The sequence below is a fragment of the Hemiscyllium ocellatum genome, chromosome 39, assembly GCF_020745735.1.
Source record: "Hemiscyllium ocellatum isolate sHemOce1 chromosome 39, sHemOce1.pat.X.cur, whole genome shotgun sequence".
NCBI lineage: Eukaryota > Metazoa > Chordata > Chondrichthyes > Orectolobiformes > Hemiscylliidae > Hemiscyllium > Hemiscyllium ocellatum.
The window spans coordinates 24,531,027-24,547,496 of NC_083439.1; the positions used below are offsets into that span (position 1 = coordinate 24,531,027).

The following is a 16,470-nucleotide window of genomic DNA, read 5'->3' on the forward strand; positions in this document are numbered from 1 at the left end:
TGTGCACAGGCCACTTTTCTAAAATTATCCACAAGAATTTGACTCATTCAACACAGCAATTCTTCTTTTGAAACGAAGAATGCATTATAATAGATTTCATATATACTTCATTCATTGTAGTTTTATATTTATACTTAACATAGTTTGCCGATTGTGCTTGTCAAAGCACTATCAGAATGAACTGCAAGGGGCTCCGGTATTGTCTGAATTTCTTCATTTGAACAGAGGACATTAAGAATACTATACGAAGATACTAGCTATGAAGAATTACAAAATAAACAGAGTGGGGGAGCTAAACAAACAACCTAAATTTAGATAAACTACATGCTTCTGAAAGTTCTCAGTTTCAGCATTCTAAATTAGTGGAAGGATTTTCATCAGTGAGAGGGGAAGCAGGGATATGGAAATTCCCAGCTCAGCCTGCTGGTTTCAAGAGAATAGTGGAACCTACATATGCATTCTGGACTGAGAGCTCAGACATGCATTGGATTGTTGAAATAGCTGAATCCCCAGGAAAAAATTGCTTGATTGACGGCTCTGTCTCTCAAAACTCTTTTGTCAATTTCACAAAGTTCAGTGAGACATGAAAAAGAGGTTTCAAGTGCTTGCAGTTTTGGCTATTGACGATTTAAGGATCTGGATAATTGACCATTTTATTGACCTGTACTGAAATGATTTTGTTTAAAAGGTAGAACATTGTGAATTAATTACTTTTCCAAAAACCTTAGTGTTACCATAGGGTTGTTTGTCAATACAGTGGAGAATGTATCATAGCATAGAGTATATGAGGGTGATGGGTGCTGTGTGGGAGACCATAGTTTAGCATGAGCAGCATTGGCTTTATTACATTTTTAAAGATGCCCTCACCTAGACTATGATTCATGATATCTCTTGGTGCCATGCACCACAAATCCATTAAAGTAAACCCAACACCATTAAAGTTATGGAGGACTAGCAGGTGTCCGTCCCTGCAATGGAGCCAGCCAGGTCAAGGATGGAGGCTGTGATCTTATGAGCCAAACCAGCCTGTGCCCTTAAATCAGCACTGAAAATCAGCAAACTCAAGAAATCCCAGAATCTGATCTTGACTGCCATTTTTACCCCTTCACAAAAGTGTCCCCAATTCCATGGAAATCCAGCCCAGTGTCTCACATTTCAACTTCAGATTTTTACCAATTCAAAGAAATATCGCAGTTCCTCTCCCCCAGTGACCCAAAAGAATCTGTAAAATGCTAATATTTTAATCTGTTTATTTACTTTGAAATCTGTTTCACCGTTGTATGTAGTTATGTTTTCCATTGCCAAACTAAAATGAGTGCTTAGCTCCTCTCCACGCAGTGTCACTTTTGTTTATTATCTGAAGGATGAATTTGTAGTCAGTTTTAAGTTACAATTAGCCTCACAAGAGAAGATTTATCAAAAAGTTGTATTACTCATTGTTTAGCAATCTCAGAGTTACAAGGGGAAATATTCTCAATGTGTCTTATTTTCACTTTTGACAGAAAATAAAAGTAAACTATTCGATTCATGGAAGTACAAACTTTGACACTTCAATTATGCTAAAGGTGCATCACGGGTAGAATTTGTTAAATCATCGAGCAACGTCTTGAGCTCACTACTTTTGTACGTTTTCATCACATCACTAAAACAAACATTAATGTTCCCATGAAAATGCAATTTAAATAACTAGTGGAGAGGTAAACTTTTGAAAACACTATGAACTCAAACAGTTCAAGATTTAATGTTATTTTTTTCCATCACATTTAATTTATAAGTTCTCACCTTTTCATTCCTTACAAAGGATTTTTAAAAGCTTTCATTTTCTTGTTTCCTCCTTTATATTAGTACTCAACATTGATGTAGGTGATGATAATTTACTAAAGTTGTGGGCCCTATTGTAATACCAGCTGAATAATAGCATCAAAGTCAAAGTCATTGATCAAGTATGCCTCAAAGTCCCAGGATCTAACTTGGGTACATTTTGGATGTAATCCAATTTTCTTTCCGTTGAATAAACAATCTCAGTTGGACAGTAGTTGTGTCCCTGCCTCTGAAAATATTTAAGCTATCTTGGTCCTAACTATTGACAACTGTTAGAACTCACATTGATGTGGTCAGGGTTGATTATACTAAAACTAAGAATCTTTTTTACAGAGACAAAACACCTGCAAAAAAAAAAGAATCAGTCTGAACACAAATGAGAACAACGTTCAGCCAGTTCCTCCTAAATCTAGGTTGACAAAAATGTTATGTTTTTATATTTTAAAAATCCTATTATGAGTCATATATTCTATGTCTTTCTGTAGAAATGTCTGTTTCCATAGAACACCTTGCAAGAGAGGGCAGTCTTTTTCATAATGGTAAAATGCAATGTTCCAAGTTGGGTCTCTTCACAACACAGCAGCACACTAACTCTAGAATTGAATCTGCTGCTTAAACATCAACATTAGCAAAGGATTCAAGTCCATTTTATTAGCTAGAATACGAAATAACTTCTTCAGTGTCACAGAAAACACAGCTGATAAATATCGCATGTAAAATATAATTATTTTCTTTAGAGATATCATTCAAGTTTCAGAACACTACATCCTTTTACTCAGAGCCATATGAGGTTAATAAAAAGTCACACTTCAGTGAACTGTTTAACTGGTAATTGTGCAAAATTGCATGAAAGGAAGATGATTGTGTGTGGGGAAATGTGTAAATGCTAAGATGATGCCACTAATGTTTTGATAAAAAGGGAAGGAATGTGTCATGGTCATACTTGACATGATGGTGTTCATTTGCATGTGATTATGTATCAAGTCTTTAAGAAACGTATTGTTATTACTTTGTAGTGCCATGTTAACCTCCGTAGTAAGTAAGTAAAACTGCATGAACAACAGATTTCTTTCAAGGCTGCTAATGCTGCTGTATAACAACTGATGTTGTTTCATTGCTACAAACCTGGTCTCAGCAACTTCTTTAACAGCATCATCCCACAGCATTGGCTAAATTCATAACAAAACATGGGCTTGAGAGTAAGATGATCCTATCAAAGGTGTAACCTGGCAGGGGAGGTGCGGGAGGTGTGTGGGGGTAAGGGTGGGGGATGGGGGGGCAGTCCAATGCTTCAAGACCAGACCACTCTCACAAAGCATATGTGAGCGTTTTCAACATGTGGAGCCTTTCTTCAAAATGTCTACAGAGCAATGAAGGTCCAATCCAATAATGTCAGAATCTCCGTTATTATATCTATGTTCTCGAAGAATGAAGAAGCTACGCAGAAAATAGTAACCTTTGCGAATTACTGAAGCCTGTGACATCTTGATTTTCATAAATATTAATTGCAGTATGAATTGGTAGGATTTTCTGCAGGTTTTGTGGGAACTTATTTCTAATGACTTCAAGTAATACAGTACGTTATTGCAGGGCAAGCTCGGGCGTACTAAGATATGCTTCTAACTGAAATGACCACCTCATCACTACTCTAACCACTTAAAGGGTTACCAATGGGTAAAATTAAATAGTACTTTAATTTTATTCACCTGTCTCAATTGAGAGACACTTCAATTCCTGAGACAATTCTTTTATTTTTTGCAACACCAGGAAAACGTAACAATGTTAAAACATTAAATTATAAGCATATCTTTTTTTAATAAAGCATGACACAAGTTTGTTTCTTCGAGTCCATGCATAGTTTAAAACAACTTAGCTATTATAAATTTGTGTAAAGTGTTGTTAAATAAGAATTCAATCTATGAAAACAAATTCTATCCTACCTATCAAATGTACTACTGTCTGTCAATTTTCAACAACATTGAGATTTGTTCCTCTTTTAATAAAGTGTTTATCAAAAATAATTTCGATCTGAAAAGGCACATAGTCAAAGCAAACCACCATAAACAGACTGAGCCTGCATACTGTATTAAGAATGTTTTGGCTTACTGTCATCAAGAATGTAAACTTAAATTTAATTCTTCATATGCAGCTAATATAATTGTCAGTCCACCTGTAGTTTCTTAAGTTCAGGTATGAGGTATCATATCTCAGGGGTTGAATCACTACTTAGTACTAGACTGCAACTCTTAAAGACAAGGTTACTCCAGTAGCTACATGGGGTGAAGCAGCTTGCAAGAGCTGAAGACTAGGGAGAAAGTAGAAAGATGATACAACAAGCCAAAGAGTCTGTTTCAAGGTTGTTGGAGATCTTTGTGCAAGAGATGCACATGGGGAGTCAGGCAGAGATAAAGAGAAAGAATAAAAAACGAGAGAAATTGTTTTCCTTCAGTGAGTTAGGAAGCACACAAGAGTTGAGAAGCCAGCGAGAGAAATAGGCAATACGGCAAGTGCCTCCAATCTGATCCCAAGAACCTGGATGTAGCTCAGAAAGAAGTCTAATGACTTCTCATTAGTGGCCAAGGTGGGTGAAAGCATCTTTAGATGCTACAAGCCTAACATACTGCTCCATTCATCATTGATTATACATCAAACTCTATCAGTCTTGGTACATGTTATTGTGTTGTGTCACACCACCAGTATGTCAGTAAATCATTAAAGAGACACAATCAATGTATCATCATTGCACAGTAGCATGAGACCTCGGATGAAAAAGGCCTCATATTTCTTCTTAGCTCAGACCACTTGAAGCATGATACTCAACTGGAAGTGTGCCCCTCTGAATATCTTAATATTAGACAAGACCCTTATTGCTTGAGGAATGAAATGCTTGCACATCATAGTTAGTTGTAGTAAATAATTCAATACCACAATATCTATGCCCAGCATTGCCACATCAGGGAAAAATACCCAATCTAATGGACTCCTCATACAACGTGCCTTACATTTTTGGCACAGCCTCCATATACTCTGCCCTGTATGTGCTGCCTGCTATTGAACTGTAACATGCAAGCAGCTTAGCTTCACACTGATTGATGCATTTCGCTCCTTCTTGCGGTACCTGGTGACTGACTCTAGGCGACAGCAGCAGGAGCTGAACAGTGGAGTGCAGACAAAGCTGCAGATGTTCATCTTCAGGGAGAAGACGGTGCAGGACATTCGTGAAACGATAACCACTGACAACCTGCGTAAGAATGATGGTACTTCACCACCTATAACCCGACAACTCCAATCTATTTCACGGCCATTCTCCTGGCTGTTATCATTCACAATCTGCAGATGGTGTAACCTCTTGCTTCCCCGGTCCCATTCCAGCTGTTTTACTCTTGTGCCAGGGCAGTTTCCACTCAGTGGGTCACAACACCCAGTGGGAGTACAGGGCAAGATTCTGGGGCTGCAAGATCCAAAGGAGCAATGGTTTCTGTGGAGCTGGGACTGAGCGTTAACAGTTATTTGGCCCCTGTAAATCCTTTTGCTTTTTTTCCCATTGGTGTCTGTGGCCTGACTGATCTCTGAAATGTGATTGTTGACACGTAGAACAAAATCTTCAACGGTGGGGTAGGCTTGTTTATTGTTGTTAAACCTTGCCATTTAAACAATTCCCACCACCTCAACCTTCTCCCGACATCAGACCCTGCTCCCCTCATGCAATAGGTGAAATCAACACCTCTGTGAAATTCTTCACCAAAAGAGCGATAGAGGTTGGGTCGTTAAGTCTCACGGCATGGTGGAACAGACCTGATGGGTGAATGGCCCTTCATTGCTCCTATGTTCTGTGGTTTTATGGAGAGAGAGGTTGTACAGGTTATCCTTTAGAGGAGTCAGTTTGGAATGAACTATAATGGAATCCTATGCCTGTGTTTTTTTTAAATTTCAAATTTCCAATATCCACCGTACTTTGCTTTCATATGAAAGAAGTGCTGGGTAAGTTGGAACAGAAAGGGCTAGTATTTTTATTCATTCACAGGTATTTGGGTGTCGTTGGCTAGGCTGACATTTATTGCCCATCCCTACACACCATTTATTGCAATTAGATACACGTTTCAGTAGCTTGCATGGCCATTTCATTTGTGGCAGCTTTTATTCCAAGATCACGACCAAGAGGATTTTGTGATGGGCTGTAACTGGTGAAAAACAGGGACCTCATGTTTAAATCACATTGAATGACGTGCTCACAAACATTCCGTATGGAATGACAACCGCTTTCTTCTTTTCTTCCTCCTTTTCCGGAGGTGGTACTCAAATCACAATGGCAAGAGCTGGGTCCTCACAGTGACTAGGTTGAGAGAAGTTTATAAGATTGTGAATGGTATGGATAGAATGAAAAGTATGAGGCTTTTTGCCAGGATGGAGGGCTCATTTACCAGGGGACACAGGTTCAAGGTGAGGAGGGAGACTTAAAAGAGATGTGTGAGGCACGTTTTTCACACAAAAGGTGTGGAACGCGCTGCCAGAGGAGGTGGTTGAAGCACACACAATCACTGCATTCAAGAAGCACCTGGCTGAATCCATGAATAGGAAGGGAACAGAGAGATATGACTCCTGTAAGTGAAGACCGTTTTAATACGGAAGGGCAAAATGTGACGGCTCAGACTTGGAGGGCTAAGGGCCTGTTCCTGTGCTGCGTTATTGTTCTTTGTTGAGGTGATTTACGAGAGTTTGTTCCCAGCAAAGTGTTTAACCTGGTGTGACAATGCCTATGTCATCTCCTGTAACTTAAGAAACTATGCTTATTGTAGCATTGAAGAATCCAACTGATATTTATTACAACAAATTATTTACAAATATTACATTGCTCAGGCACATAAGTGTCTGGGCTAATAACAAGCTATTCAAATGCAATAGAGTATTATGTTTTTGGAGCATGCTTTCAGTGGAGAGCCATGTTTCAAATGATCCATTGTAATTGGAGTATGAGATCCATACACCCTCAGGTCACATACAATGATACAGTGATACTATCTTTTGCAGGCAGTTTGACACAGTTTGACATAATATGACAGTGGTTGAAACAGACCAAGGACTGAAATACTTGTTCCAGTGAGAAGGGGTACACTCCTCCTGAGTGGTTGAGGCAGCATTGTTTCAACTTCCCAATTACTTGGTAAATGGCATTCATTGTCTGAGCATAACTCAGATATCTGAGTACTGGTATTTGGACTGTGGAGGACAGTCATTGGCTAGATGTAGTGTGGATAGCCCTCATCGCCTAGAAATCATTTTCGACTCACATCTGGTAGAAGAAAGGCTATTGGAACAATATAGACTGATGCATGACGAATATATTGTGACTCTACCAGAAATATAGGCATTCGCCGACAGAATATGCTGCACATGGTCGCACACCCAATGTGAGTGGCAACATTTGTGGTTTCATGATGTGTCATGGTTGGGAGGTGTCCCTGCCTAAGCCTCAGGTGGAGAGACAAAGGTCCTGTGTGCATCCTTCCTAGCAGGCATGTGCACACTCCTCCTGCTTCTGCTGGTTCAGAGAAAAGTCTACATATTCCCTCTCTTCGCATACAGAATATCTACCATACTTTGATGCTGCAAATGGAAGATGAACTGCAGGATGTTAGCTCTCCTCAGCAGCTGAAGATCTGCTGCCAAGAGACTGCAGAGTTTGGTATGACCTCCTTGGTGAATCACAGACACACAACGCACTGGGCCTGCAATGGGGAAAAGTGTCCTGGAAGAAACCTAGATGAGTTAAGCTGCCCCTTGGGAGTCCTTCTTGCCTTCCTTCCCTTCTTCTGCTGATGGCTTTGCTTCTTTGTTACCACTGCATCATCTCTGACCTGTACTGTAACCTAATTGTCCTTAACTTTAGGCAGCATGCTGGCTGAGTAGCTATCACTGCAGCCTCACAGCACCAGGGACCTGAATTTGACTCCAGCATTGGGAGACTTCCTGTGTGGAGTTTGCACATTCTCCCCGTCTCAGCGTGGGTTTCCTCCAAGTGCACTAGTTTCCTCCCATAGTCCAAAGATGTACATGTTAGATGCCTGTAATACCCAGGGAGGTCCAGACAATTGTAAATGCAGGGTTAGGGGGATAGGATGGGATTCTCCTGAGAGGATCAGTGTAGATTCAATGGGCCGAATGGATTCTGCGATTCTCATGCAGATTGTTACTATAGTCCTCATGATTCAGAGGGAAATGGCATGCTCAGAATCCAGCATTAACTCAATTCACAAACTCAAACAGTGTACTTGGAAACTAATAAGCGACTAACCTACAAGTTGTTGATGGTGTCTTTAAATTGTACTGCTGTGAATGTTTAATGTGGGGAGGGGGGGGAAGGGGTGTTACCATAATGGTAGGTCTGGCATCAAATCAGCATTCGATGTTGACTAACATCAAAAATGCCTACTCTGCATGCTTCTGGCATGCACATGAAATGCCCATGCTAACGCCCACATCAAGCTGCTGTTTGGCTGCAAGCCATTCCAAAGGTTGGCAGAAGCTGTACAATTGCCACAAGAGCTTTGGCTACTTAGATCCAAACTGAAAATGTGTTGCTGGTTAAAGATCCAAATCTTAGATCCAAACCTGACAACTATACCATCTTGGATTGTCAGGAACACATATCCGGCCAATCAAGAACAGGATAACATTGTTGCCGAGTTCATTCTGAAAGGTTTAACCTCTTTCGACATAACCACCATTTCAACAGAAGAAACTGCATGGAGATAAGATCCCAATGAGTGGGATGAGTATGGTTAAAATGATTTTCTTCAACATACTTGTTCACAAGCCAACATCCAAGTATTACCCACTTCCAACACACATCTCCATGAACGAAGGCTTATATAAAGAAACAGTTTGTGATCTGAGCTGCTGCCAGAGTGTCTTGCTATAACTGTTAGATATTGAAAATAGGGCTGTTTAATTCTCAACATGCTGTGAACTGAATTTGAACTCTTGGAAATCCATGTTCAATGATGCAGTTAAGTCACAGTAGAAATTATTATTGGTGGAAATATAGCAAGGACATCTAAAGTAAATGCTGTACACGTTGCCTAACAATGGCTTGCCTTCACTTCTTTCACCTGTCCAAACAGTAAAGTTGTCACTTGAGCCAGATTTTCATCTTCATTGCCTGATCTATTTGTTCATGGGGCTAATTAGAGAATCTCTTTGGCGAATCCACTTGGTTTTCATTCTACTGATTTCAAAGGAGCAGTTTCATTAAGTTTCATAACAAGATGGGCAGTCCATTCTCTGTCTCTAAAGTTAACAATTTGTCCATGCATTTTTCTTCAACATGGAAGCTTTACTGATTTAAACACTACAATAAATTAATTTGATGTGCTTCACCATGATAATATTCATTAAACAGGTGTGTAAACAATGTCTTTTTTCTTCAGCTGGCAAATTCCGAAGTTTGCAAAGAAAGGAAAAGGTTGCTGAGAAAGTGACATCATTTCATCATCAACTCAGCCTGACAGGATTTGTTAAAAAAAAACACTTTTTTAACTTGAGAGGGAAAAGTCGTAAACTAACAACTCAATCACACAAAGTTCATTCTCTAGCACTTATAACATAGAATAGGAGGAACTTTGTCCAGCAGTTAATACAGCAACACTCCAGCCCGAGACCCAAGACTGTCTAAAAACAGAGTTGATCAATCCTTCTAAATTATAGAAGGTCCATCAATTTAGGAAGATCTCGTCAATTGTCAGACGGAAAAGATCTTGTATAAACATGTATTAAAATGGATTTATCATTTTCCTTGCTCCAATTATGCAAGATACAGGATTTTGGCATTCCTTGGGTATGCAAGATTTAACAGTCCAAATGTAGACTCTACCTCAGACCAGATATTAGTTCTTAAACTTCACAAGAAGCCCGACAGGCATGAAATGAAGGTGTTATTTTGCATAAAGACTTGAGGGAATCATGAAGCTGTGTCTTGATTTACATGATATAGCTCACATGGCATGTTGTTATGTTTAACCTTCTTTTAAAAAAAAGCATCAGAATGTCAGAGCAATAATTAAAATTACTTACAGATGCAAAAATAGGAAGCCCTTGGTACTAAGCAGAAAGAGCAGGTACCAACTGAATGAACAACTGTCGAGCTATCTGAATAGTAGTAGTGAAAAAAAAAGATCCAGCATACATTTTAAACAGGCTGCCTGTCCGTGGCAATGTTGCAGGCTGTTCATGCTGAAAGATTAATCAGGACACGGGAATGCATAAAACAGATGTAACATAACGTTTGCATGTCTAGTTGTGAATTCACTTAAAATTGCTGAATTACACAGCAAAAATGTAACACCAACATGGTGGCAATCAAGTAATTAATGTGTTCTTCAGCTATGCACTGGACTACAATCTTACAGCCCCGACACTAAAACTGTAACATACATTATATTTAAAGCTCTGAGGTATCAAATGAGATTTACTTACATTAGCAGTCCACGATTTGGGTACAACAGTTGATGCTACTATTGGTTTAAGCAGAACAAAAGACAAGACTGAGCATCTTTAATAGTATTAAGTTGTGTCAAGCAGATTGATTGAAGCACTTTGAAACCAGTTGTGAAGAAATACATCTAAAATTAAGTAATTTATACATTATGGATGCAGAAGAAACTGAAAGAGTCATACCTGTATTTTTCCAGATTTGTAATCATGAATAAAATTACCCAGCAAACAAAGGAATATATAAGAATTTTTCCTTCAGTGCAGAAATACAAAGCAAAGAGCACACGTTTGATCTCCCATGCTTAATGAAAAAGGAAATGCTACAACAGACGGTAAAGCCGATCCACAGTGCTTCAACTCAAGTGCGATCAGGCATACTGGTACCCTGCAATGTTAGCTGTTCCTCTGAATTCCAGTGGTTTCCCTAAGCAGCATTAACTGCATCTTTACAACTTGCTACATGTAGTAAATTGCCGTCACTATTCCCAAACATCACCTGAAGCACAATCTTCCCCTCCGCTTCCTTTCACGCTGCTTTGGCGTAGCTTTAGCACGAGATTAAGAGTCGGTGTCCCTGACAACTATTGAATTGCACAGCTCTCCTCAGCCACACCAGCCTGACAATCCTATCATCGTGTGCATCAGCTTCAACTTCACACAGCAACCGTCTTTGTGCCACAGCTTTATACTCTTCTGCCCACATTCTGAATGGCACGGACACCAGTCTCTCTCCCCTCTGGTAACGTGTCTTCCTGCTTGGAGACAGTGTGAAATGAGCTCACCACATAAGAAAAACAAACCCTGCACACAGATATTACACATGCAACATTGTCACAGACCCACAGCCAACAGCAGATGCATTGCTTGCTGCAATACTGATAACAGTGCGAAGCTCTCCCTTAGGCTTGGTGAGGAAATCTGTTTGCCAGGATTGTGCTGTACCTGACCTTTCATTTATCAGCTCAACGTGACCTATTGCAGCAACCACATAACCATTTTGTATAATAGGGTGCAGTGTATAGCAGATTATTACTTTGTTACCTGATCTGATGATTGCTCCAACATATAATAAAATGTAAAATTCTTGCACTTTATTCCAATGTAATTTCAACCCAACTATTTGTCCAATATAAACAATTAAAGGATGAGCACAACACAATAAGATGCAGCTTACTAATATCATATAATTCAACAAGAGAATCACAGCTTCAGTGTCTTTTCCCCAACAATGCTGTAAACCAGTAATTAAGGAATTAAAACATGCCCGAATGAAGTATCCACTTATACATAATTATTTGAAAATAACTACTTCTTAATTATGTTGGAGAGGATTCAGGAAAATTAATGAATATCTAATGCATTACATTTTAGAAACTGCAATAACAAGGATTTACAGAGATGCTGTGTTTCAAAAAAACTTTCCGTGTATAAATTGTCCAAAGAACTGTCTGGAATCTCGCTCTCCAAACACTTGGCAGCACTTTGCTGACTCCAGAAGTTCTGCCTTGTATACTCTTATTAAGATGTGGCATTCAAATGAGTAAGTTTACAAAAATTCATTCCAAATGAATGTAATTGTTCTAACAACAGTTTTTGCAGGTTTTAAATTAAATCATCTTGCTGCAGAATTTGTCTGCAGCACCACGTGTTTTTCAAAGAGTGAGACATTGTTGACAACTCATGGTGCACGCCATTAGTTAGACTTTCCTTTGGTCCTTTTAGCTCAGAAACATATTTTGAACTGAAACCGGTTGCAAGTGAACATTGAAAGCGCCAATGACAAGGATGACAACAAGCACCCAGGAGCAATACTGAAACAATAAGATTTAACGATTGAGGAAGGAACAGTAAAGTTGGAGTAGAAAGAGAATTCAAGTCAACTGGGAGTATAGATAGAGAAATAAAGAGACAAAGAGAACATTGGACTAAATTAGAACATTAGTGTGACAGAAAGGAACTTGAGAAAACAACATTAAATTTGAGATTTTTAAAACCTCTACAAACAATTGACTACTTCTGGAAATGAGATTGAACACATTTTTTTCCTACAAGTGGAAAGTCACTGCATTAACATTGCATTTTAAAACAAAAGATACTTACACTCTTGGTTGCTAGACTTAATTTTCTCTGATAAGATTAAGGGGCAATTAATGAGCAAATCCAGCAATTTTCTAAAGGTAATGGCAGAAGTTAAGAGGTGCCACCTGTCCAACGTAAATGGCAAAGAGGCATAAATTGACCAGTAAGCTCTGGACATTTGCAACGCCTGCACTGCCAGCTTATTTGCACATTAATATCAGCATGTATTATTAATAACATTATTTTCCAGAAAATCTAATGAAATAAGATTCCTAAAGCTGCTAATATCATGACAGAATTCAGACAAGTTTACACTAATTGTACTTAATCATTCACTGTGTATTTACTGTGTTTCATCATTTAAAGTATTAATCAAAATGCAGAAATCTGACTTCCTGTTATGCACAGAACATAATAGTATTCATCTCTTATGTAATTTAAGTAGTTTATGAACTGCAGCGTCAAGCAACTAAGTTGCAAAAAGCATCATCATAAATATGATCTATTGAATCAGGATTTCTTGAAGAATGAAATATTCTGCTGGGAGCTACTGTAATTTTATGTGGATATATTGAGAACCACATATTGCCCACATAAAAAAAGTTTGCTCAGCAATAAAATTAATTACTGAAAGAAAGCTGAATTTCACTTGCTTTATTAAATGTGTGATATAGAACACTACAGGGGACATCAATTCAAATCATGTCTGTAATTCAGTCTATATATCAAACACAGTCATTGAAGAGAAATTATAATTTTCAAAATTACTACAGAGACCTGAAAGGACTCACTGTGAGGAACAGCAAAACCATTTAGTCATTTGAGACTGTTCCACCAATTATACTGCTTTCCACATTTCTTTTAAATAGACAACCAAGTATCAATCACACTAATATACCCTTACCACATTTCTCCAAACAATGTTACTAACAAACAAGCACGTGCAGATTCTGTTTCTCTCCACGGAACACACTACCTCATAGAGCATCAACCTTGGCTCAATGCTCACGCTTCTATTTTTGATTCAGATGTTCATTGGTCAAAGTGCTTTTCCAGAAATTTAAGCACATAACATACATTGCCCTTTGCACAACTGTGAGAGTGCAGTTTATATTCTGTTTTCATGTCTAATCCAGTTTATATTCTGGAATAGACATGAAAACAAAGCTCATTCAAAGGGCAGGGGAGTGGTTTGATTCATTCTGACAAAACATCAACAACCTGAGGCCAAACTATTTTGTCATTTCATCCCTCACAGAGCTTTCCTTTTCTTCTGAAGAATCATCATACCAGACTTGTATCGTCAACTCTGTTTCTCTCTCCACAGATGCTGCCAGAGCTGCTGAGTTCCCACAGCAACTTTTCTGTTTATGTTTCCCGTTTGTTCTTCTACCCAGTGCCCATTTCCACTTACTCAGATTGATTATGTTTCCCGATTTCCCAGTTCTGTTGAACGGTCCCTGATCTGAAATGTTAACTCGGTTTCTCTATCTCCACAGCTGCCACTAGGCTGGCTGGGTTAGCGCCTTTTGTTTTGATTTACATCCACAGTAGAGTGCATTTTTAAAAAAATACTCTTTACTGTTTATGAAAGCTTGTGAACTAATTAGTTGATTTTTTCCAATGGTGGCTACAATGAAAAGTATTTATTGTTCTGCTATGTTCCAAGAATGTGAACGTTGCTTTTTAATTGCAAATTTACTTCCTATCAGAAGTTTTCCTCCTGCTTATAGTGTGGGCAGGTTTGGCCAAAGCTGGCAAGAGCTGAAGCTAAAGGCACGTAGGTCAATACAAGAACACTACTGGTCAACAAACAGCCCATAGTTTGGGAGAAGATTTGTAGCTCGGGTGCTCGTTGTTGTGGTTCTGTTCGCTGAGCTGGGAATTTGTGTTGCAGATGTTTCGTCCCCTGTCTAGGTGACATCCTCAGTACTTGGGAGCCTCCTGTGAAGCACTTCTGTGATCCTTCCTCCGGCATTTATAGTGGTTTGTATCTGCCTCTTCCGGTTGTCAGTTCCAGCTGTCCGCTGCAGTGGCCGGACTAGAGGCATGGCACTCATCCACAGATTCAATCAATAAGCACATCAACCTGGATCCAATATATCGAAACATCACTGAAGCGCTTCACAGGAGGCTCCCAAGCACTGAGGATGTCACCTAGACAGGGGACGAAACATCTGCAACACAAATTCCCAGCTCGGTGAACAGAACCACAACAGCTAAAGCCCATGTTGAGTAAAAACGATTTGTCACTAACACTAGAATGCATTAATGGTCCATCCCAATTGACTTGAAGTGATTTTTCCTATGTCTACATGACACACTAAGCTATTTTAGAGGGGTAAAACCAATTACATCATGCAGGACATGTTATCTAGCTACAGGACTACCATATCTGCCACAACGTTGCCTGAATCCCAGTTTCCACATTCAGGCCACATTGATGAGCCACACTGGGCATCCATGCTACAGTACGATATAGTAATGCACATGTGTCTGTTTAATGTAGAAAACAGACAAATGTGCTACACCCACTCACAGATATATCTGCATGTACTTTCTTGGAACTCAATTTAACTCCCACTGAAGTGTACTCGAGCTCCTTGTTTGCATGTAGTATTTGAACTGAAAGCAACTACATCACAGTCAGCTCACAGATAGACCTTTCAATATAATGCGCCAAGTTAATACAGTATCATAAAATCTGTTTGGTAGCTGTCCTAATGGAAGAAACCACTTTTCCTCCCAGTCTTCACCTCTCAAAAATGTGAAGGTGAAGTAAGACTCTGAGAACACACAGTCCTATCCAGGTGTTCCAATGTGAACCAAAAACAACAGCATCATATCACTTTCATTTGTGGAAGGGTATCTGGACTCTGGAGCAACCTTGGCACAATGTCATGGAACTGCACATCACAGAGTATAAATACCACAGGGTGGACAGTGTTAAAGTACACTAGAAGCAGCATTCTGGAAAACAATTGAGTGAGATTCTTGGGGAGGAATTGAGAGAGCATGGACGTGAACATGCAAAGATCATTCTTATCTAACATACCAGAGCCTGGTATATCTATGATTACTATGTATTTAGTATTAAAATTGAATAAATTGTGTTCGTTTGAAGTCGAAGCCTGAAAACACTCCTCGACTTTGCCTTTTCCTCAACCAATCTGTGAAGAACCCAAACTCAGTATGGTATGAAACTACACAACGAAAGAGCTGGCTTTTACGTTTCTATATTCATAGAATATAGAATAATACAGAGCAGAACAGACCCTCGATGTTGCACTGACCTGTGAACTAATCTAAGCCCATCCCCCTACAGTATCCCATCATCATCCATGTACTTACCCAAGGATTATTTAAATCTCCCTAATGTGGCTGAGTTAACTACAATGGCAGCCTGGGCATTCCACGCCCTTACCATTCTCCGAGTAAAGAACCTGTCTCTGACATCTATTACCCGTCAACTTGTAGCTATCCCCCCTTGTACAAGCTACCTTCATCATCCTAAGAAAAACACTTCCACTGTCTTACCCTATCTAATCTTCTGATCATCTTGTATGTCTCTATCAAATCCCCTCTTAGCTTTTTGTTCCTAATGAGAATAGACTCAAGTGTCTCAGCCTTTCCTCATAAGACCTTCCCTCCAGACCAGGCAACATCCTGGTAAATCTCCTCTGCATCTTTTCCAATGCTTCCACGTCCTTCCTGTAATGGGGCGACCAGAACTGAACACAATATTCCAAGTCTGGCCACTCTAGTGCTTTGTATAGGTGCAGCATGATATTGCGGCTCCGGAACTCAATCCCTCTACCAATCAAACCTAACACACCATATGCCTTCTTAACAGCACTATGAACCTGAGTGGCAACTTTCAGGGATCTATGCAAATGGACTCCAAAAACCCTCAGCACTTCCACACTATCAAGAATCTTTCCATTGGCACAGTATTCTGCCTTCCTGTTATTCTTCCCAAAGTGAATCACTTCACATTTATCAGCATTGAACTCCATTTGCCACGTCTCATTCCAATTCTGCAGTTTATCCAAGCCCCCTGCAACCGGCAACACTCTTCTA

General features: G+C 39.4%; 1 protein-coding gene across 2 annotated transcripts in view; it reads right to left on the bottom strand.

The window, feature by feature from the left end:
- LOC132834396 (protein unc-13 homolog A-like) overlaps positions 1-16,470 on the bottom strand; it is a 575,505-nt gene that overhangs the window by 365,018 nt on the left and 194,017 nt on the right. The window lies entirely within an intron of this gene.